Source organism: Triturus cristatus, chromosome 1_2, assembly GCF_964204655.1.
Source record: "Triturus cristatus chromosome 1_2, aTriCri1.1, whole genome shotgun sequence".
In the NCBI taxonomy this organism is placed as follows: domain Eukaryota; kingdom Metazoa; phylum Chordata; class Amphibia; order Caudata; family Salamandridae; genus Triturus; species Triturus cristatus.
In genome coordinates this window covers 183,864,372-183,887,620 of record NC_140580.1, presented here as the reverse complement: position 1 = coordinate 183,887,620, position 23,249 = coordinate 183,864,372, and the positions used below count along the sequence as shown (strand labels likewise).

Below are 23,249 nucleotides of genomic sequence, written 5' to 3'. Positions count from 1 at the left end.
AAACGTCCACTCTGTTGCAGTCCCACCAAAATATAATGCTTCAAGGAAGAAGTCAATAGTTATTGATGAGTTCTCAAATAAAGACCCACAGACAGATAGGCTAGGTCTTCAAAGTGGATTTTGTTGGTCCTTGTGAATTTATTGTGAAATACATGATTGGCATCATTCAGTATTGGTTATTTACCAAATTATGCTTATCCTCAGCTATTAGTTCCTACCATTCCCAACTCTATAAATTTTATTTCTACAATTTTTCTGTTTTCTTCAAGGGAATGAAGTGAAGCTTTTATAATTATGGTAATTGGCAAGTTGTCTGAAAGGTGTTCTTTATCAGCAAGGTTTTCTTAAATTGATTGTTGTCATTGTAGTTTGTACTGTGCCTTTTTATCTTTGTTTAGGCTTTTTCCACTTCCTGGATACAGGTGGATCTTTAAAGTATTTAGATAATTTATTATGTCTCCATGATATATATAATATATTTTTTACCAGCTTGCAGTACTGGGTAAAAAATAGTTTTTGCCTTCAAACCTTTAGTTAAGTTCTTTTCCTCCTCAATGGCAAGTTCCCAGATAAATTCAGTTTCTTTTCTATATATAAGTAACATTTGACCAGACATTACTGGCAGAGATAGAATGCTAGAAGAGCCAGGACTTCAGCTTTTTGTTTAAAATCTTTTCACTGGGACTTTGCCAAGATGTAATGGCAATGAGTTCCACAATTTAGATACTAAGTAGCCAAAGAGTGGGCACCTTGTCATGCGTGAAGAAATCTGGGTACTTGGACCAGCATCATGTTGGATGACCTAACCTTTCTAGGAGGAGAGCAAGGATGGATAAGATGTTGGAGATAGTGAGGCCCGGTCTTAAAGAAAGCCCTATAAACAAAACTAAGAGTCTTAAATTGTATGTACTGCCTAACTGGTACCCAGTGCAGGGCCATTATGTTGGAAAAGGTGGAGTAATGTGCGGAAATGTGGCAATGAAGTTTAGCTGCAGCATTTTGAATTGCTTGTAATCTGTTTAAAGCCACCTGCGAGGCACCTATATGGACAAAATTGTCATTGTCCAGCTGATATGTTATAATAGACTGGACCATTGTCTTTTGTATGGTGCAGAGAAGGGCCCACAGTATTTTTTCCAGGCATCTCAAGAGGCCAAAACAATGGGAAGACACATTCAAGTTGGTGGTAGGAAGATAGATTGTTTTTCAATGACAACCCCAGTTTTTAAATCACTGGTTTGGGCACAGGACAAGACTTTAGATCATCATACCACAAGTGGGGGTCCCAGAAATTAGCACGGTTTTCTAAAACAATCACTTCAGTTTTATTGCCATTCAATTTCGGGCTGTTGAAACCCATCCAGCCTGCTAGAGGCAATAGACAGTCCTTCACATTGTACAGGGTGAGTCTTAGCAACAGGTATGAGGGAAAATAAGCTTTGTGTCATCTGCATACAAAATCAAGACGATACTAGACGATTCCACCAGGTTCACCTGGGGTTTGACATACACATTAAAAAGCATCTGAATCACTGATGATCTCTGGGGAAGGCCACCTGGGCATGATCTAAGCATGAAAGAAGAAAACGCTTCATGGCCACCCGAAAAGATTGAGATTCATAGAGTCTGACTAAAAGTGTATTTTGAGATACCATGTCAAACATCACGCTCAGGTCCAACAGGGTGAGCACTGTAGGTCTCTTTTATCTAGTGTCCATCTTATCTCTACTGTTACTGCAAGAAGAGCTAATTAAGTTCTGTGAAAAGGCCAAAAACCTGATTGAGATGCTTGAATTAACTAGTGAGTCTCAAGGTAGTTAAATAGTTGCTGTTTTTAGACTTATCTCCCTCCTCCTGCTTCTGTTCAAAGTGATTCTTGAGTACTCTGTATAGAAGCAGGAGGGACATAGGTCAACATTTCTCTGGTTTTGCCGGGATCAAAGTCAGCTTCTTCAACAGACACAGCACTGAAGCATGTTTCCATGGAAGAAATAGATAGGTTAAGATTAATCGTAACAGGATAAACAACAGAGGCAACTTTGTGCTAAATAAAGGTGGTGCATGAAGTTCTGGTTGTGATGGAATTGATCAAGTTAGAAAAGATATCTAAGTGAATGGGTTGAAAAGACGATAGCTGTGGTTGTTCATTGTTTCAGAGTTTTAAAAAAAACTTTATTTATTAGTTTCAGCAAATACAATGACATCGAAAGGATGCAGATTTGATGCAGACAAATGATATTGAACTAGCCCCCTCCACCCCCCGCCCCTCAGCCCCCCCCGGCCAAACGAGGTTATTATTCTAGTGTATTCAAAGAAAACCGATGTAGCAATAGACAGGCATATACAAAACAGTAGTAATGATGGCAGCTGACGAATTCCTTCATGAAATCCACTCATACTAACAGATAGTAGGCGCCAACGGGGTGTCAACGAACATTTATGTAACAACAGTGACTTATGCAGTTGGCAAATTCCCCACAGAGGTATAGGTGATATAGCAAAAAAGAGAAAAGTGCGACATTTCCACAAATTTATAGCAAATCTGGACGAGACAGCAAGTATGTAGTAAGCGGGGCCCAGAAATCTTTGGGCCGAGACTTCTCAGGTAACTCCTCCTCATATATCAGCAACAGGTCCCTACAGTAAAGCAGGTCACAAAGCCATTTCTTTACCGTTGGAATGGCCTTAGCACCCCAACATTGCGCAACAGCCCTCTTTGCAAACAAAGTAGACACTGCAACTATACGTCTGTTACAAGGCTTAAGATGTTTAACATACCCAAGCAGACACATCTCTGGAGTGCATTGCACAGGTTTCATCACAACCTCAGAAAGCATTTTTACCACCGCAGTCCAGAAGGCAAACAGTCCCGCACACAGCCATGCTACATGTATGAAATCTGCATCCGCCCTACTACACCTCACGCAATTAGCAGATTCTCGTAAGCCATACTTACAACGCGGCACAGGAGTATAATATAATTGATGTAAAAATTTGAAGTGAATTATTCTGAGGTTGCAGTTTGCCGTGAGCCGGCCAGTGAGGGCACAGCACGCCGTCCAAACGTCAGGTGCAAGAGTGACTCCCACTGTTGCCTGCCATTTAAGACAAGAGGGGTGATCAACTTGTTCTCATTCATGCAGTGAAGTGTTATAAAGTCTAGTTATTAAACCCCGACGCCCTTCTCCCGCCAGCATCGCCTGCAATCCCCGTAGAGTAGTGGGTTCAGCCAGGTATTCCGGATAGACAGCCCTAATAGCCTGTTGCACTCTGACATAAGTGAAGCCAAACATAAAGCCATGATCCCCACCATTCTGTGCATGTTGTAAAGACCTGAATTGGCCATTTTTATACAAATCCCCCATCCGGGAGATACCTGCATCAGCCAATGCACGTAAAGCCGGTTTCTCCCGTGCCGCTGAAATATTGGAGTGCGAGGCCAAAGGCAGCGAAGGTGCATACAAGTAGGGCAGTTTGGCCCGTTTTGCCAACATTCGCCAAGCCCACGCTGTGCACATTACAGGGTTAATTTCATTCCGCTGACCTCCCACGCTGCCCGACAGTGTCGCTGCCTGTAGCGATGACGATGACACCCACCCATTGACACGCAGCTGGATCGCTGGAAAAATGGAGGAAAGCCCATCCTGGTCAAGACCATGAACATGTAAGGCCATTATAAGGAATCAAAAGCTTTGGCTGCATCTAACAGCACTGCAACTGCTTGGAATTCAGGTTCAAAATAATGTAAGGTGGAGAAAACCGTGCGTAAATTGTGAGTCGTAGAGCGCGCGGTGACGAACCCTGACTGATTAGGCAAGACCAGAAGCGGAACCAGCGCTTGTATTCTAGTGGCAATCATTTATGCCAGTATCTTCGCTTCTACATTAATGAGCGAGAGAGGCCTATAAGACTTGCACAGATTCTGAGGTTTATGTGGTTTCAGCAGTGTCACAAGCAGGGCTTCCCTAAAGGAGGGTGGTAATCATCCCTTCTCATACGCCTCCGCGTACACCTCTAAAAGCCTAGGGGGGAGATCCGACACGTAAGCCTTATAAAACTCACTAGGCAGCCCAGCCATCCCAGCAGCCTTGCCTGTCGGCAGGGACATTATGGCTAACTTCACATTCTCCTCATCAAATGGTTGCGTAAGGTATTCACGATGTGCATTCAAGAGCCACCCCAATGCAACATCGTCCAAATATGAGTCAATCTCCTCAGGTGGTGGGGAGCAGTTAGCAGCATATAGCTGGTTGTAGAAATGCAATATTGCATCACTTATTTCAGGAGTCGAATAATGGGCCACCCCGTCCGTATCAATTAATTCAGTTATGTGCTCTTGACTACGTGGCGCTGCTATTTTTTGCACTAATGACAACTGGGACGGCCTCCCTCTCCATAATAGCGAGCAGTTTTCCGATGGGAGCAGTGCAATAACTCTTGGTCAACTATTTTGTTATGTTCAGTGACAAGCACTCGTATTTCCGCCAATTTCGCTGGGGATGGGTTGGTCTTATAGTCTCGTTCCAGCATGGAGATGTCAGACGCCAATTTTGTAATTCAGCATCGGATATCGCGCAGCACACCCGACTGTGCCCCTATGCAAGCCCCTCTAATTGGTACCTTAAACGCCTCCCATAACATTCCTGTGCTATCCACAGACCCCTCATTCGCTCTAAAAATATCCCTGATTGCATCTGCAATCGTCTGCCGAAACACTATATCCGTTAACTCAGTTGGTTGTAGTCGCCATGTGAAGGACGGACACTCACAAGCAGGAACCTGTAAGTCAAGGACAACCAGGAAGTGGTCCAACAGCGTGCGAGCCCCATGACTCACCTCCACAGAAGGTACAAATGTGCTCTCCCGACCCGCGGGATGCCGAAGACGCCAAATATCACTCAGGCTCCCTGCCTCTATTAACTCCAGCAGTTGTTTAGGTCTCGCCTCACTATTTCCAGCCCAAAGACTCTCCTGAACTATCGGCCAATCTCTCTTTTACCCTATTTCGGGAAAATATTGGAGTCATTGGTTAATAAACAGTTGGTGTGCCACCTCGAAAGCCATGGACTATTGGATCCCTCGCAATCGGGTTTCCGAGCAGCTCACAGCACTGAGACCGCCCTGGTAGAGGTTACCGACAACATCAGACTAGCTCTGGACAAACACCAGTCTGCGATCCTCGTGCTGCTTGACTTGTCGGCGGCCTTTGACACCATCTCCCATCGTATCCTTGGACGACGTCTTTGGGAGATTGGTGTCAGAGGGCAGGCCTTGAAATGGTTTATTAGCTATTTGAAGGACCGCAAAACTATTGTCCAGATGGGTAACATCACTTCCAGGGAACGATCTGTAACTATGGGTGTGCCTCAGGGCTCTATTTTGAACCCTACTCTTTTTAATATCTATATGGCCCCCCTAGCTGCAGTGATCCGAAACTATGGTTTCGATGTCCTGTCCTACGCAGATGATACCCAAATTCTGGTCACACTGGGCCCCGACCCCAGTGAAACCAAGAAGCGTTTTAAGGACTGTTTGACGCATGTGGACAAATGGATGACATCGAACCATCTTCAGTTAAATGGGACCATGTCGGAGATTATGCTTTTTGGTAAAGCGTCCAACCACTGGTCGCAGGACTGGTGGCCATCCAGACTTGGCCCATGTCCTCCCCCTTGGTTCGTAACCTAGGCGTCCACCTGGACTGCGGTCTGTCCATGAAGGGACATGTGAACCACACCATTGGCACCTGTTTCGGTGTTATGCGGAGCCTCCGTAAAGTCTTTAAATGGCTCCCCCTTGAAGCCCGTAGACCCTTAATACAAGGTCTTATAATTAATAGAATGGACTACGGCAACGCTTTACTGTTATCTATCAATTCTAATCTTCTTGATAGACTTCAGGTTCTACAGAATACCGCTGCGAGGCTGGTCCTCAACCGCCCTTATAGATCACCGTCGGCACCTTGTCTTAAAACTCTCCACTGGCTTCCAGTGAGAAAACGCACCCTTTTTAAGACCTTGTGTCTCACACACAAGCAAATGTATGACAAGGGTCCTAAATATTGGATGCAAAAACTTCGATGGCATAAACCATCTAGGGCTCTGCGCTCAAGTGACTCTGCTCTGCTCACCCCTCTTAAGATCCACACTGTTAGACAGGGTGGGCGTGCCTTCTCATTTTTGGCTCCTGCATCCTGGAACAAAATGCCATTTGAACTTCGCAGCATTCCAGACCACAACTGTTTCCGGAAAAGATTGAAGACCTGGCTGTTTGTATAAGAGCCGTGGGTTCCTTTCCATCCTGCTCTCTGCAGACTGCAAGCGCCATGAGACTCGCGAGAGTGATATGTGCGCGATATAAATACCCATGACTTGACTTGACTTGACTGACTATCCATAGTTGCATCTAAACAGACATTAAAATCTCCTCCCCATATAACTGCAGCCGATGGAAACACACAGATCCTGCACCACACATCAGAGTAAAAGGATGGGTCATCTGTATTTGGATATCACAAAAATGGGGTGGAATTTCGCCCCAACCAAACGCACAGCTGAACGTCGCCATCTTGGCGATCATATGGTTATGCCAATTTTATCAATGTATTCTTCGTAATCCTTACGGTAAACACTTATATTTCAACACATTTTTTCCACATTTTTCTCTCCACACGCGGAGTGGTATGCCAATTTTCACATTTTCTAATGCTCATGTTGGGCCCTCCGAACCTCTTACACAAACAGGAATGATGCAAATACGTCCAAGGCAGTGTATGTTTATTTCAAAACCTAATGCATTTCGGGCCGCTGGTGCCCTTCATCAGGGGTAACTACAAAGACCAGCAAAACAGTAACAGTTACCTTTTGAGCCATCTAACATCGATAATATCGCCAAAATGATGTACGGTTAATATAAACACTCTATAACACTGTACCATACTTCATTGCCCCCACATTAGATACCTGTTGTGCCAATATACACGGTTGCATTAATGAAACTCTCACTCATCAAGCCATCCCCAAATCTTTCCTATCCCACCCATACTACTTGCCAACTCATCATCTGCATGTTCTTATGCCCGATAATTCTAATGGCATTGCCTCATGTGATTTCGCATGTCTTGTTGCTGTTAATTCGTCCCTCTAAATTACCGGCTCAGTAGTTTTATTTTACTGATACCACCCGCATTTAAACACCACGAACCAGCCCCTCATCCAAATATCACCTGCACACCCCTTCTTCTACATTTAGACACTGCCCCCTCTTGGTCATGCTCACCCGTGTCCTTGCGCTCATGAGTTCACTGTCTTATCACTCTCCCCCTTGCGCTAAACCTCACACAACAGCTACACTCAAACTACAATTTATTCTATTTAACCCATACCCATATGCTCGTAAATTTACTTTCATATCAATCTACCCTTTGCACTGAACCTCACGCATCTGCTGCACTCGCACTTCAATACACTCTACATTGTACCCCGGACTCGCTACTCTCATGCTCCAAATCGTACACACATTCACCCTCCCTGCTTCTCCAACTGCTCCTATATAATTTCATCTCACCCTTACGTTCCCAATGCCTCTTCAATTCTTACATCCATTCCTGCCCTACTAATATACAAAAGTTACTTTCATCATACTATTACAATTATGGTGTTCCATACCTGCCACTGCCGTTAACAAACAGCGTTCATCATTTCTCTTCAACAGATGGTATCCTCCCTTCTCCCGCCCCTTACTTAAACACATGAAACCCTCCCTATAGGTCAACTAGTATATAATACCCCGCCCACAATGTTTTGTGGTCAAATTCCTTTAACGTCCAATGGACTCCATTTCCCATAGTGAAAATCGATTGTGGGGACTGTGAACTCCATCATAACTTAAAATAGTCTTTGTGAGTATCACCATTTATAATTAAAATAGAGTTGCCAGCAGCTGTTTTTGAAAGTTTCAAACCAATATGTCAGCACTGTCTTTAGTGACAAACCACGATGTCTCGCCGATCGTGAGGATTGTATCAGTAATGACCTTTATCTCATTTCCTCCACTTTTTTTCTACGGGTGCTCTCCCAGTTTGAGGCATTCATTTCAACTTGAATTTCACGACAGGGGTAGGGATGCACACCAATTTCTCCATTTCTCCTTTTATCCCAAGTTCTATCAGAATGCGCGCTGAATGGCTTGGTGCCATGCCCCCACGGCACCTGGGTAAATCAATGTCACAAAAATGGGGCGGAATCTCGCCCCAACCAAACGCACAGCTGAACGTTGCCATCTTGGCGATCATATGGTTATGCCAATTTTATCAATGTATTCTTTGTAATCCTTATGGTAAACACTTATAATTCAACACATTTTTTCCACATTTTTCTCTCCGCAGTGAATGGAACACCCTTCTTCACCAGAATCAACACACCTATGGAGTAAGTAGAATAAGATGATGCCACTCTAGCACCTGCCCAATGCACTCCTATTTTCTTCACTGAGTCACTGGTTAGATGAGTTTCCTGCAATAATGACACCTGCACCCCCATGCGGTCCAAATATGCAAATACCGATCTGATCTTTTTGGGGTTGTTAAGCCCACGTACATTCCAGGTGAGGAACTTAATGATGATACTCATAATCACACGTTGCCATCAAGTAACACCTGTACATTGCTGCATACAATGCAAATCTGAATTGCCAGCAAATTGCAGAACATCTGACGCTTAGCACATCCACATTTTTGTTCCGCCATCTCCCAAGCAAAGCCCCCAGCCCCCCACCCACTTCAGCATCCCCAACTCGCCAAAGCCATCCCGATATAACACCCCCCCACCAACATACCCATAACAAAGCCATAGTCCTGTGGGGTACACCCAATGCGGGGGACGCACAGTGCTACTAGCCTCCCATTAAGAAGGAGGTTGCCGGGAAGGTCTATATCCATGCCAGAGTGCGCACACTGATTTATGCATCACACAGTATAGAGAATACAATACCTCCTGGGGCAATCCTGCCAACAATATATACACACATACGAGCAGTTGCACATTGCATCCTTGAGGAAGCACAGCAAACACTAAACAAGAGCAGCCTCAAAAGAAATCGTTACAAATCAATTATCTTCATCCTGAGAGGTGGTGGTCTTGCGCCGTCTGCGTTTCACTTGTTGAGCATGGTCCATGGCTGCTTTGGGATTAGCGAATATCTTGGAATCACCATCCGGCCCTACTCGCAAGCGTGCGGGGTACAGCATGGCATAGGGCACTCCCTCCACTTGTAAACATTTCTTCACCGCATTAAACTCCCTTCTTGCAGCTTGTACAGCCACTGTAAAATCGGGAAAAAAGGCTAGTGTATTTCCTTGGTGCTCAATGGTCCCTTTATCTCTAGCTAGACGCAGCACAGTGTCCCGGTCCCTATAGTTTAAAAGTCATGCTATGACAGGACGGGGAGCGGCTCCAGGAGGTGGTTGTGCCGCTAGGGAGAAATGTGCACGCTCTACAATAAACATGGGGGACAGTTGCTCAGTGCCAAAATATCTTTAATGAGTGTCTCAATATATGTTTCCATTCTCCCTACGTTCGTGGGCTCCGGCAGCCCTGTCAACCTGATGTTATTGCGCTGGGATCACGCCTCCAAATCCTTATTCTTGGCCTGGATGAGGGTCAACATCTTCTCCATGTTCAGTGTTTTACTGGATACCTCATTGAACCCATCTTCTGTGGCCGAGACACGTTGCTCAACCTCCCCCATACAGGCAATTTGTTTTTCAAGTTGTGTGGACATATGATCCAGTCGGTGGTTCACAGCCGCCGTTGTGCCCTCTATGGATTGTAAGCTGCGCTGCATCACCAGCAATGTGGCCTCCAGTGTAGAGGGACTATCCCCATGTGCTTCTGCCTCTGAGTCCGAGGCGGCCTTTTGTGAGGACTTAGATGGTTTGCGAGCCTCATATTTGAGGCGAGGCTGCGACTTGTCTGTTCTCCCCATACTGGAAGCTAGTAATGTGCACACACTCTTTGGGGAAAATCAGGGGCCAGGAATGAATCTTCACAGAGCCCTCAGCGGGCGAGATATGAGGTTATCGATCAATGTGCCGGCTCCCTCTGTATATAAACTTGGACAGTCTGCAGGCAGGGCCGCAATCGCAGAGAACTGAGGCCTACCGCTGGGCCAAGTCTGCAGTGATTCAGCACTTAGCAACTCTCAAGCTTCAGTGGCAGCCCCTGTAGCCACGGTGCACATTTTTCAGGGAGAGATGGATAAGACAGTCAAGAGAGCGATGTGGGAAAAGACAGTGTCAGTAACGCACTTCCACTCAGTCACAGGATCGCATATAAGCCCCCACTTTGCCACTGTATCCCCTGAAAGCAAGATCTTTTTCTTCTATGGGGTATAGTCTCTTGTTTTATGTATTTTTCCCTGTTTCCTTCCTCCCAGGCCAAGGACAGCAAGAAGAGTCAAAGGTTGCTGGGATGATTAGAGTGCAACCTTCCAGCATTCAGCTAAACTCCAAATTACAGCAGCAGCAGGCAGTGCGATTGCCTATTCCATGCAGCCCAAGTCGGCCAAGCTTCACAGGGCACAGCTATAGCTTGCAGAGCTCAGCGCCAGCCGATAGCCTCCACCTGCCTACGCAGCCACTGGCCAAGCCATGCACTGCACCCTACTTACCACCACCGGTCACCCACGAGCCACGATCAGAAGCCAGGTGCCCTCCAGACTCCAGGCCAGCAGGGAAACTGTTGGGCAATCTCTCCGTTTCTGCCGCATCCAAATTTCCACTCCTCGCCACGTTATGCAGGTCCTGTATCCAGTCGATCCGCGAACCAGTAGCACCACAGCGTTTCGCCTGGATCCAGATGCAGCCGTTAGACGCCGTGGAAATTCCTCAGATCGGGAGCGCCCAGTCAGCGCCAATTTACGAGCGCCCGCAAAGGAGCTGAAATGTCCGCGCCCTGTCACGTGCAGTTGCAAAAGTGGCAGAATTCACCTCCGTTTGGTGCAGACACACGTCACCCCACTTCTCTGTCCAGTTTTGGAGATAGATGTGTACAATTCAGGCAGATGTTAGGCGGATTTGTGCCCGGCCGGGCAGAGCAGCACTAGAATGCGGTCATCTTGCCGTGCGCCCTCTAGAGTTATGTGTTGGCAGGACTTTAACTTTCAGAGCTCAGAATGAAAGTACTAATATATGGCAGATATTTTATTAGAAAAGAATTTGGCTACAGCATTGCATCTCTTATCCGAGGAAGTAGTAGTCAACACTTTTAAAGAAGGGTTAGTAAGACATTAACAGTAAAGAAAATGTATTTATCAGAATGACAGGACCTGTCTATTTTCTCTGCATAAAAGATACGTTGACCCTCCCTGATAGCACTTATGTCATGCCGCCCCAGCTCCTTGCACCCCTTTTTATGGGTGACCAAACTGTTATCAAACCAAGGTGCGGGGAACTTGGGCTTTTGCTTAGAGGTTGTCATCAGCTGGACCTGTCGGGGAAGACTGGAGAAGATCCAGAGCTGAAACATTTTTTCAGCGTCCTGACCTTGAGAATTAAAATTGTGAGAAAGCCATCCTTTTAGTCATGATCACCACCATTTGTTTGACTGATACAGGTGGTTACTAACTCAGATTGTGCCCTGGGCTCTACTAGTGTTGGATTTTCATTGTGTGTTGTGTCTTATTTCTTACTGTATTGTTGTTTTTAAATGCTTTGCACATCTTTCTCCTAAGTTAAGTCTGACTGCTGCTGAGCCAAGCTACCAAGTGTTGAGCAAGGATTCATTTGTTGAGACTTGACTGGCCCTTATATGTGATTGCGGTATTATTACTAGCTGTAGTACCTACCTGCACCAACTAATAAACCACCTTCCAACAAAAGTAGGCCTCGACAAGATTGTGCCTCGTTAGGTGTAGTAAGCACTATATAAATGCTTTTTAAATTCAAAACTTCACAGAGGGCTTTTGGCTTTAATTTAGAACAATATCTCTCAGTAGCGAATGAGCTACGATTCGAGTTAGAGTCTGTACTACCTCAATAGGAAGGGGGTCACAAAGTGGCCAACCATGTGAGTTGAACTGGAATGCGCACCTGCAATGAGGGTAGATTTGAAAATTATGATCTAATATATGTACTGTTTGGTGCGTGGCAACATTTACCCGCTGAATTAGTAAAGATAAGGACAGATCCCTATGTGAAGGTTAAGTTCACCAACACTATTAAAATTTGAAAAACTGAAAAAAAAGTGTTAAAAATAACTTTGCACAATTGTCAATATTAAAATTAACTTTTTCTTGTTTTAATGATTTGTTTATTGTTTTTAAAGGTGTTACAGAGACAGCGCACAATGGCACAAAGAAACATAACCGTCATAACAGAATAACAGCGTGCATCTGATTAAAGAGCCATTACTAAAATTATATCATTTACTTTGAGAAGCAACAATTACATCTCCACTGACACTGAGATTTACAGAAACTATGTGGAGAAGGACAATAACAAAATAATAAAGTACTCTATTTTTGAAGCCCACGCTACATGAAAATAGGGGAAAGGCAGAGGAAAAAAAACTTCAATTAGCAACGAAACAAAAGTATAATTACATCAATTTCCTGGACTGAACCTGGCAAACATCTTTGTATCAGTCCCACCGGAGTAATGTGTTTTGCACACATTAAATGAATTTGTGAATCAGGTAAAAAAACTGTTGAAGAAAGTATTTGCAAAGCTGCAATGCCATATTGGGGAAGCCAGCGATTTGATCCACAAAAAGTTAGGGCCCAGATCAGCCTCGGATTGGCAAGGAGGGCAATCGGGCAGAGACTGATGGGCCTGTGGCTGAGGACAGTTTTATGGGTGGAATAAGTAGCCCCACCACCCGCCTGGGCCGTCTCCACTGCAAGCACACACTAGTAACCTTAAACTAACAGTGAGGGGATGCACAGCCGGGTAATTGTCAGAGGCAAAGTGACAATGGCGGCTCCTGGTCTTCCCAGCATGAGAAATCTGTTGAGGAAGCCACAAAGACGAGAATCAAGAGGATTTTGAACTCCAAGGACATTCCTTCGAAGGATGGCTCTAGAGTTAAAGGGGCATATTTACAAGAAGGCGATAATAAATTATCGCCGCTTTAGCGGCCTTTTTTGGCCGAAAAGTGGAGATAATTTTATCGCCTAATTAGCAAGGTCACGCTAGCGCGTGAAACCTTGCTTTAGTGTGGGGATTCCTAACGCCCAGCTTTGCATCTCAAATGAGATGCAAAGTGGGCGTTCCTGACCTGACATTATAGGAGAAATGTCGCTAAGCGACAGCTCTCCTATCATCAAGCCCCCCGCTATGAAGCATAGCGGCAGGAAAAGTAGCGATAACCCCTGTTATCGCTACTTTCCTTACGCCTGCTTCAGGACTGACTTAGCCATGATATCCTGTGGAAGGTGGATATCATGGCTAAGTTTGTGAGTCTCTATCAACAAGCTAACGTGAGATTATCGCTGGGTTTCCAGCGATAATCTCATGTTAGGCAGTTAGCGTGAGGATTTCTATCGCTTTTGAGATAAGCGTTGCTAATAGCACTCTATCTCAGCGATAAAAATCCACGCTAGCTGGCGATAATTATTCTAGCGCTAAGTGCGCTTAGCGATAATTATCGCCGGTTATTGTTGATATGCCCCATAGTAAGGAAGGCATATCGAAACTCCACAAAGAAACTAAGGAGGTATTAAGGACACCACTGAAACTGTCATAGCGAAACTTTGAGCCCCACAAGAAAGAACATATCTTCAGAAGGGCATCCAGTCACAAGCAGGGTCGGATTGGGAAGGCGGGCAGTCGCAAACTGGCTGAAGGGCTGGTGCCTAAGCGTGACACGTGGGCTGAGTTTTCAAGGCATGATCTGCTTCATTCCTGCCCTGCCAGGCCATTACACTTCAGGCTTTGGTGGGCAGGCAAGGGTGGTAAGTGTGACAATCGGCTTTACTGGGGACCAGGTGTTGCACCATTTGTTGGGCCATTCCTACCTCGACCCCCTGTGGGGCTGGCATGGCCCAGAAACAGTGTCTTGCCCCTGACCCATCCCCTCCCAGGCCATCACATTCAGGCAATAGAGTGTGGGAGTATGCAGGAACCTCACTGAGGGGGGGGCGGGGTTTTCTAGCTATGTGCCCTCTACAGCTCAGCTCCCACTGGAGCAGCAGTAGCTGTGCCCTTTTTCTTTACTTCTTCACTGCAAGACCATCACCCTGAAGCTATGGAGGACCGGGATGGGAGTGAAGTAGGAGAAGCCTTCCTGGAGGATGTGTGTGTGTATTTGCATAGGCCTCGCTGTGAGGCAACCTTTATTAAGCTGAATTTAAAACTAGATAGTAGGTGGCCTTACAGCCAAACCTGCTGTCCCAGCGTCAGCACAACATACTGTTATTCTGGGCAAATCACTTAATCTCCGAGTACCTGAACTAAAAATGAATTTAATCCATAATTCACTTTTTGTAAAACTACAAAACAGCAATTAGAAAAATATGCAATTTAGTCATGTTATCAGATTCTACAAGGACCAGAGCATGATAAATAGAGAGCACTCTTTATCTTAAAATAGCCATATTATATTTGACGTGGCTTTTCTGTCTTTGTTCAGTTTAGCTATTAGTCATAGATGAGTATAGCAGCTTTAGAAGACATTTTAAAGTGCTTTCACCTCAGGTTGACTGTTTAAAATACATACTGATTAGAGGAAAAAAGATAGACTTGCTGTGATTTTCTTTTTTTTTGCACCGACCAGGATAGTAAATACAGGTCATGTTGGTTAAAACCGCCAGGTGGCAACCCTACTCAGTTCAGAGATTGAGGCCCTTGGGACATTTTATTTCACCTCACTCACCTCACAAAAACGCTGTGCTTCTCGTTTTCACCAATCATACTGATTCTATAGGCTTTAAGATTCTGAGGTCAGCAAACATTTCTCTAAAAATTAGTCCAATGAGATTAACCAAATGATGTTACATGAAAGGACACGATCCACAATGGGGGGCCACTTTTTTGGGGACTGCCCGGGCCAAATTGCAATCCCAATCCAACCCTGGCCCAGATTTATCAAGCCTTTGTGTTGTCCTTGCGTCAGGCAACGTGACCTGAGGTCAACAGAAAGGCTTCAGTAATATTTACAAAGCCACTCAAGAGGCAATTGGTGCCGCCATGCGCGACTTTGTGAAGAAATGTTATGCAACCTAGCTACTTGTGCTTTTTAGATTACATTTCAAGTTGGGAGGCGTTCCATGGGTGGAAAATAGGCATTTCCATGCATCCACCCATGAATTTGGGTATATTCCCACATTTACTAATGCTAGTAAACCTGGGAATGTGTCATAATGCTATGCCTTACCCAGTGAGGCATAACAAGGAGATATATCTTTATTTCTCCTCATTAGTTCCTCCTTCTATGCATGATGCATTCCGCATCACAAATAGAAAGAGGAATATGCCTCTTTGGATTGTTTTTGTGCAGGAAGTTATCCCTTCCTGCTCAAAAACAATCCTTTCCATAATGCAAGACCCCTCACACCATTGTGCAAGGGTGCCTGTGTTGGGACTAGGCTGCACACGGTGCACCAGCACAAGGAGAGAGCAAAAATGTTCCATACCTTTGTAAATAAGAAAGATTTCCGCTCTCTCTGTTTCATGCAAGACTGTGCAGCAACTTTGCTTGCTACCTGTGTTGTGTGAAACACTAGTAAATATGCTGTCTAGATCTTTAGTAGGGACACACAGGCCAATTTTGCATTAACTGTTGAATGCTACTGATGACATCACAAACAAATTATGGTTTAGTGGGAAACCAGGAGCCCCGCAACACCTCCTTTTTGCTGTACACCATTCAGCTAAGAAAGTTTTTTTTGCCTCCTCTCTAAGTTTTTCCCTTCCTGCTTAATGACCCACTCAGCACAGAGCTATTGCTCTGCTTTTGTTCAATTTATTATCATAGGGCCAGATGTATGACTGTTTTTTGCGGTCGCAAAGGTGTTTTAGGCCCGTTTGAGACCGCAAAAAACGCGTGGCCCATGTACCAACCCTATTTTGAGAGTTGCAAACAATTTGCGACTTACAAAATAGGGTTTAGCGACTCGCTATTAGGAAGGGGCCTTCCCTTCCTAATATCGACTCCAAAAGCTATGTATGAATGTTTTGCGACCGAAATTCCCTAAGGGACCCCTTCCCCTTTGGGAATGCATGCGCAAACATTTTTTAAGGGCAGGGAGTGGTCCCAGGGACCACTGCCTACCCTTAAAAAATGAAAATGTAAAGTTAGATTTTTATTTTTAAATGCATCCCGATTTCCTTAAAGGAAAACAGGCTGCATTAAAAAAAAACCTGCTTTATTTAAAAGCAGTCCCAGACATGGAAGTCTGCTGACCCCAGCAGGCCACCATCCCTGGGAGCGCTAGCCATTCCCAATGGGGTCACAAATTGCAACAGCCTCATTAATATTCATGAGGCATGCAATTTGCGACCCCATTGGGCATAGCAAACAGTGTCTCAGACACTGTTGTGCATCCCAATTTGCGAGCCGCAAATGAAACGCAATTTGTGACTCGCAAATTCCTGGGTCGTACATCTGGCCCTTAGTTACATATTCTTCTCCCTCTGAATTTCAAGGAGAGGAAAACTGTCAATTTTTGTCCGCACATATTACACACTTCTCTCACTTGACGCTCAAAGTGCTACTGTACTTCTTTTTAAGTACCACATTAATATCACTTATACTTAGCCCCTAAGTTAAGTGCAGGTAAGTATATATTTTTATAGTATATAATTAATACTCTTAATTAACCTTATATGTACTTATCAAGTTAAGGTAGTGATTATATACTTAAATATTTTATAATGTAGTAGTAGGTGGATGTAGAGGATAAAATATTGCTGTAGTTCGATATTGTCAATCATAATAGGGATATACAACTGAATAAGAAGGCATGTATAAAACAATTAAATGTAGTACAGACAAGAGGAATTGAAATGGGCATGATGATTCAGGTATTCTCATCCTTTGATGTCTTTCTAAATAGGTCTTCCTAAAATGATGTGATATTCCCAGATATGTATTCACCACTTGGCATATTGGCATTTAGACACAGCCAAGGAAATCTCACAATGAGAAGATAGAACTGGAAAAGTGTTATTAAAACAAATAGGTCTTTAGGGTCGTATTAAACTCAAGGTGGTTTATGAAGCAATGTAGTTACAGAGATAAGAAATGTCAAATTTGGAGATCAAGGTGATCAAAAGCATTACACCCATGGCAAGCTCAGTTGAAACTGGTACTTTACAGGAGAGCTGCAATGCATTGTATCTCAGTGGCCTCAAAGGAACAGGTGAATCTTAAAGATTGCAAATGAAAAATGCTACCATTCCAATGCTAGGGCAGCCACACCAAACACAGAACCTTTAATTAAATCAACTGTTCATTTGGAGGAATAGAAAGAAAGGTCAGTCAGTGAGAGATGATCAGACTTGCACACCAATCAAGAACAAGAGATTGAGAAGGTCTGTTTAGTCCATCTTTTGAATGGCCCAAAAAGAGTGACACCTGCCACTAGCAACGGTGCCACTGTTGTGTAGTTCCTAGGACCCCCCAGGACCTGCGTGTTTTGGATGACCTAAACTGAGGGCTTGGTGTTCAGACTGATTCTGGGCACCCCACAGGATGAGTCAGCCATTAGACCAGCTAGCTCTACAATGCCACTACCACCCCCCTGTATTTACCAGTGGTCCATGTAGTTTCTGGCAACCACTGAACATGACAACCCTGATTCCTCAGGTATCATGGAAACAATACGGTATCTTTCGTTCAGTCACTCTTGCTTGCTTTTCTCAGAATACATAGAATGACGATTGGAACGGTTTCAATAAATATTTATTGGTCAAGTGTCAGTCTAGTATGAAATATGTTAGCTGAGGCAATCAAAAGACAGGAGCAGACAAATGTAATCGCTAGTACCAATATCGTAAAAACTAGATACATTTCTACTATTGTGCTATTAAGATGAATAAAAGCATATTACATTAAACAATATCATTGGCGTACTCCTGTGATGCGTATCCTACCTAACTGTGCCTAGCCTAGAGGTGTAGGTGAAGTATGTATGTGTAAGTGCTAGGATATGTCCTAATGGAACCTAATTGAGCCAAGAATTCCCTGGGGAAGTGCTAACCCCTCACCTGACTGTTCTGAATGAAGGACCCTGTCTCTGAGTCGAGGATGGCACCCCGTAAGAGATGTCAGGTATCTGCCTGTCGAAGAATCAGCCTGCAGAGTCTCTCTCCAGATCGGATGCAAGTCTCCTCTGTTAAGTAAGGGGGAGTGACATTATTTTATACTAAAGTGGTCACTCCAGGATTTTTCTAGAATTGATATGTTTTGAAAACATTCGCTAATCCCCTTCTAATCCTTTTCTAAACAAACATGATCATGCACAGCTGGCTGTTGGCCATGGATGAAAAAAGTATTGACCCTTCTACAGAATAAATCTACAGTGCCTGTGGACATGTTTGTGTACGTCAGGTACAGGGATAACACTATGGTACCAAGAGCCTGATGTGGGAGAGACAGAAGTAAGCTACTAGGTAAAAGGTCACCTGTGTAAGACCGTTATGTCATGTGGATGGGACACAATGTATGTAATCGGAATGTACATGATGGGAGTAACCTAAAGGACATGACACCCACTCCTCATAAAAGGTCCACAAGGTCAGCTAGTAAATGCTAAAAAGGGGATAATATAAAAAAACCTTTATATTAAAAGCATATCTAAAAGCACTTAAAAAAGTCTTAAGAAGCAAAGCCCTTATTGAAAAGCATTCTTCCCTAAAAAGCTTTCATAAAAGTGTCCTCTATATATTTGAACAAACTATATATTGTTCTTGTTTTTCTGAGCACCTTGAAAGCCACTATGTTCAGATAGAGCAGAGAACAAAAACAAAGTAATTTAGACCTTCAATTTCGTGCATGTTTAAAAATTGCCCAAACACTTCCCAGCACAGGAAAGACCAGATTGTTTAAGAATCCTGCCCTGAAGACTCAACATCACTGTACATGGCATCCGCAGAAGGCAATCCTTATAGTACCTCCAGTATGATTACAAGTGAGCAGAGGTGGTCATCGCAGTTTCCCACGGCAGTCATTGGGGAAGAAGTAGATGCCGGCGCACCTGAGACTGATGTTTGACCATCCGTTGCAGAGCCGTTCTCTAGTCCAACAGGAGCTGAAGCGTCCCGTGAAAGCTCTAGGAATGCCATCATCAACATGGGAATGCGCTGTTCACAACTGTGCACGTGGACCCATAAAGGCACCAGGAGCATGTCTATGTCCAACGGCGCAATAGATGGAAGTGTCAGACAGAGGTCCAACACGCGTCCGAATCCGCAAAAGAGGCAGCGTAATACTGGTAGGATACAGTCAAGCAAGGCTGGTCTGAAAGACAGAAACCAATGCTCACTCATGTCTTGAAGCAGAGGTGACCCCATTAAGAACACCAATCGCTCATGACAACCTCGCTCCATCAGTGCTCTCTCCATGTCTTGAGTGATGCTGACATCCATTGCAAGCTATAGTAGTAAAATCAGGATGCCCGCTACTGAAAGCAGGACCAAAGGAAGCCCTCCAAAAACACTTCCAAGTACGGAGTGTATAAATGATGGAATCACTCCGAAAATAGTTTGAAAGGTGGTTAACAGACCTGATCCAATGCTCTTAAATAAGTGTACAATACCACTTGTATCAGACATGTTAAATATACGATGGACAATTTCCCTGAAATGGAGAGGGGAGTTCCTATGGATCAAAGCCTGTATCTCTGCCGAAGACCTTGCCACTTGGAGATCAAATGTCTCTTGTGCTGAAGTTAAGGCCATATTATGCTGAAACAACACTGCTTTCAGTCTGCTCAATGAAACAAACCCTATGTTGGATACATTCAGTGAAGGCCACAGTGGTGCCTCCATAACTGTGTGAGCTGGGGGAAACAATACTTGGTTAGAACAAATAACCCTGAAGTTGACGTCACTAGATAAGCAATGCTGGGAGTCATACCACAGCAGCCTTGGTCATTCAGCATCAACTAACTCCCATTTGAAAGTAACTCGAAAACCGGATGAATTGTGGCAGCTGGAGAGCCCTTCAGGTTGCAGGACAAGTTCGCTATTGATGCATGACATGCACCGTGCAGTGATATTTCTTTACACTCTGTAGACCCACTCAAGGCATTTTCGCAGTTAGAACCACTCTGAAAAACTTGTCTTTGTTCCTGCACCTATATGTGTACAGTAACTCCGTGGTTTCTCGAATGTATCCTTCGCCCAACGCTTCATACCTGCCTACTGGGTAATATTTCAGGCATTCCTGGAATGTCGTGATTGGCAGTGTGATATAACCATGGATTAACCATTCCGTTGACAGTGATTCTGCTACAGTAAAAGGCAACTTCTCTAGTTTTTCAATGAGCAGCATGGTGTACTTCACATCTCTCCATGCCATGGTCAATTGCCTGTCGGTCAGGTTGTAAGCCAAACACAGATTTGTGTCTTTAATGTATCACCATGGAACGTGGCCAGAACGCAATGATTGAAGCATCCAGCTTAGAAGCATAATAGCGCCTAACTGTGATTGTCCATGTTGTAAAATAGACATATCTTGTTCCATTGTAGCGATAGCTAAGGACACAATGTTACCCAGTGAATAAATACGAGACGAAAGTGTGGTCATGCCACTGTCTACCACAGCTAAATCCTATTCCAGGTTAATTCTATCTATCTCATGTAGTCTCTCTGCAGCTTTCTGTTGGGAGACTTTCCAAACCTCATTATAGAAGGTGTATAAGGAGCTTTTCCTATGTGGTTTCTTGGGACCTAACAAGAAATCCCTAAGATCCATGTTGTCTGACAAAAGGGACGCGTGTTGTTTCACCTGTGACAGTGTCAAGGTCTCTAGCTAATCTAGGCACAACTTCCCAACACTATAGGAAGTCACTACCCCTGGGTCGTCTATGTGTACATAGTGTGGGTCACGCCTATGGATACTAAACCCTTCGGTGGTACCCTTTAATCTTGCATTACACATATTCGTGGCTACAGGCCAAGCCAACCAACCCTTCCAATCGGAAGATGATGAATTGTACGTAATTGTACCATGTTTCCCCTCACTTGTTAGTGTGTTATCCGCAATACCCTCAATCGGTGCATAGGAGGGAAAGCTTGGTGTTCTCAGGTCTTTGATTTCTGCAAACACATAACAGGTATTCTGTTGCAGTGTTCTGTTCAGGAAAATCATCTGCAATGCATTGGTCTGTGCAAGTTTATAGTAAAACGATTCTGGGTTGGTTGTATTGAACCCTGAAAAATATGCGAACTTCTGTGTGAATGTAGCAGAACTATCTTTTGGTGGTGTTGGGCAATGTTCCCATTGATGGTACACATTAGCAGTGCGTGGTACACTTGCTCTATGCAAAAAATGATGACCATAATGCTTTTAACAAAACATGGTATCATAGTTAGTTGTATCCTCATACAATTCCCTGTAAGAAAATGCAGCAGATTGTTCTAACTCTATGAGCATAGTATTTACAGTCTTAATGTCCCAATCATCAGATGGTGTACTGGGGCAATTAAATCATTTAAAGAAATTTTAAACAAATGTGGAATTTTCAAATGTTCATTGGGGCCATATACATCATAAGAAACCTTATCCCAAACTATGCCATCCGCTATTGAAATTGCTGTAATGTTCACCAGGGGCAAGTCTTTTTGTTCACAGTGTGATGACGGATGTGGTTTTAGGACCAAGTTCACGGATTGTAATGCAGACCTGTTTCTTGGCTTCATTTTTTAATAGGGTATTTTCTCTGTGGAGTTGGAGTAATTTTAAATGGGATTTCGTGGTGTTTGGTCTCCATGTGCCACTCTACATGGTTGCGGTATAGTGCCGGAGCTAGCGCTTGCGCCCAGTACAGCGTGTATGAGTGTTTTAAGGAAACAGGTAAAATTACACTTTCAACTTTTGCGCAATCCATCATACATTCAGGCGGCCAATCTTTTTCTGCTAACAGGATGTCATATCCAAATATCACATTTTCCCAAAAGAAACCTTTCATTTCTCTTGAAATGTCCCCCTCAATTTGGAGATTAATTTTGTATAGACGGTGTGGGACACTCATTCGTGTATCTGGTGATTCCACCGTGATGTATTCATTCAATACTGCTGTCACCAGAAATTCCGTCGGGTTCCGACGAGCTATTGTTACTTCTGCTGCGATGTCTAGCATCGTCAGAGCCCATTCCCCGTTCGGAAGCTGGTCCTCAGTAACCTGGGCATTTCGAATTTTTAAACCAGCTACTTTCTTCTTTTTGAATTGAGTCTTTGCTTTTGGTTGTTCTTCCTGTTTGATAATGAAATCTGAAGTCCGATGTGTTTCCCTTTTTCCCTTTGGTCGATCTTCAATATTTTGTTCTCACCATCCTTTCCTCTCCAAGTTTTTCGATGAACCCTGAAAGGAACTAAAGGAACGTGTATCAGTATCCTGATACCTGTCAGGTTTCCTAATGTTATCACCATTCCTAAGGTTGTACCTCTTTTCAGAGGACTCCAGTTGGGGAGACCTACCCCTTGAAAGTGTTTCTGTTATCATCATTATTTTTAGTTTGACTGTTATCCCACTTCTTTGTTAGAAGAAGTGGGTGCTTGCTTTGAGTTCTCTTTTTCAGAACTACTCACCACTAGTGCTTTTCCGAGTTTAGCTCCCAAACTATCTCTGCCTAGTGAAGCATGGGTGTCTTCGATAATGTTTGATAGAGCAAATGTTGTTTCCCTTAGGCGTTGGCGTATAGCCACTGCTGCAGCTTCCCCCTTAATGTTGTTCCGCATAATTGCCAAGACTTGGTCAAAATTACCCATCAGTTTCATCCCCAAGCCCAGGGCAGGTCCTGCCCTGTACTCATTCGGTATCTGTTTCAGTACATGAGGAATAACTGATATGGTTGGGGTACAGTGTAATCTAATGTATACTGCAACAAAGATTGTTCCCCAGGTGGTATAATACTCAATTGACAAAACCATTCCCATTGGCAAGCAAATTGTTGTCATTCTGTGTTTTTCCTGCATACCCGTACACGGAAATACTGCTTCCAACTGTGCTATTTTCTGAGCTATCCAGAATGGTACTTGATCCCTTCTTGATGGGAACGCACCCATTATTGCCTTTAGTGTTTGTGG

The 23,249-nt window shown here is 44.0% G+C and overlaps 1 pseudogene; it reads right to left on the bottom strand.

Moving 5' to 3' along the window:
* Nucleotides 1-9,621: 9,621 nt before the first annotated feature.
* Nucleotides 9,622-23,249, bottom strand: part of LOC146867032 (uncharacterized) — a 119,317-nt pseudogene continuing 105,689 nt past the window's right edge.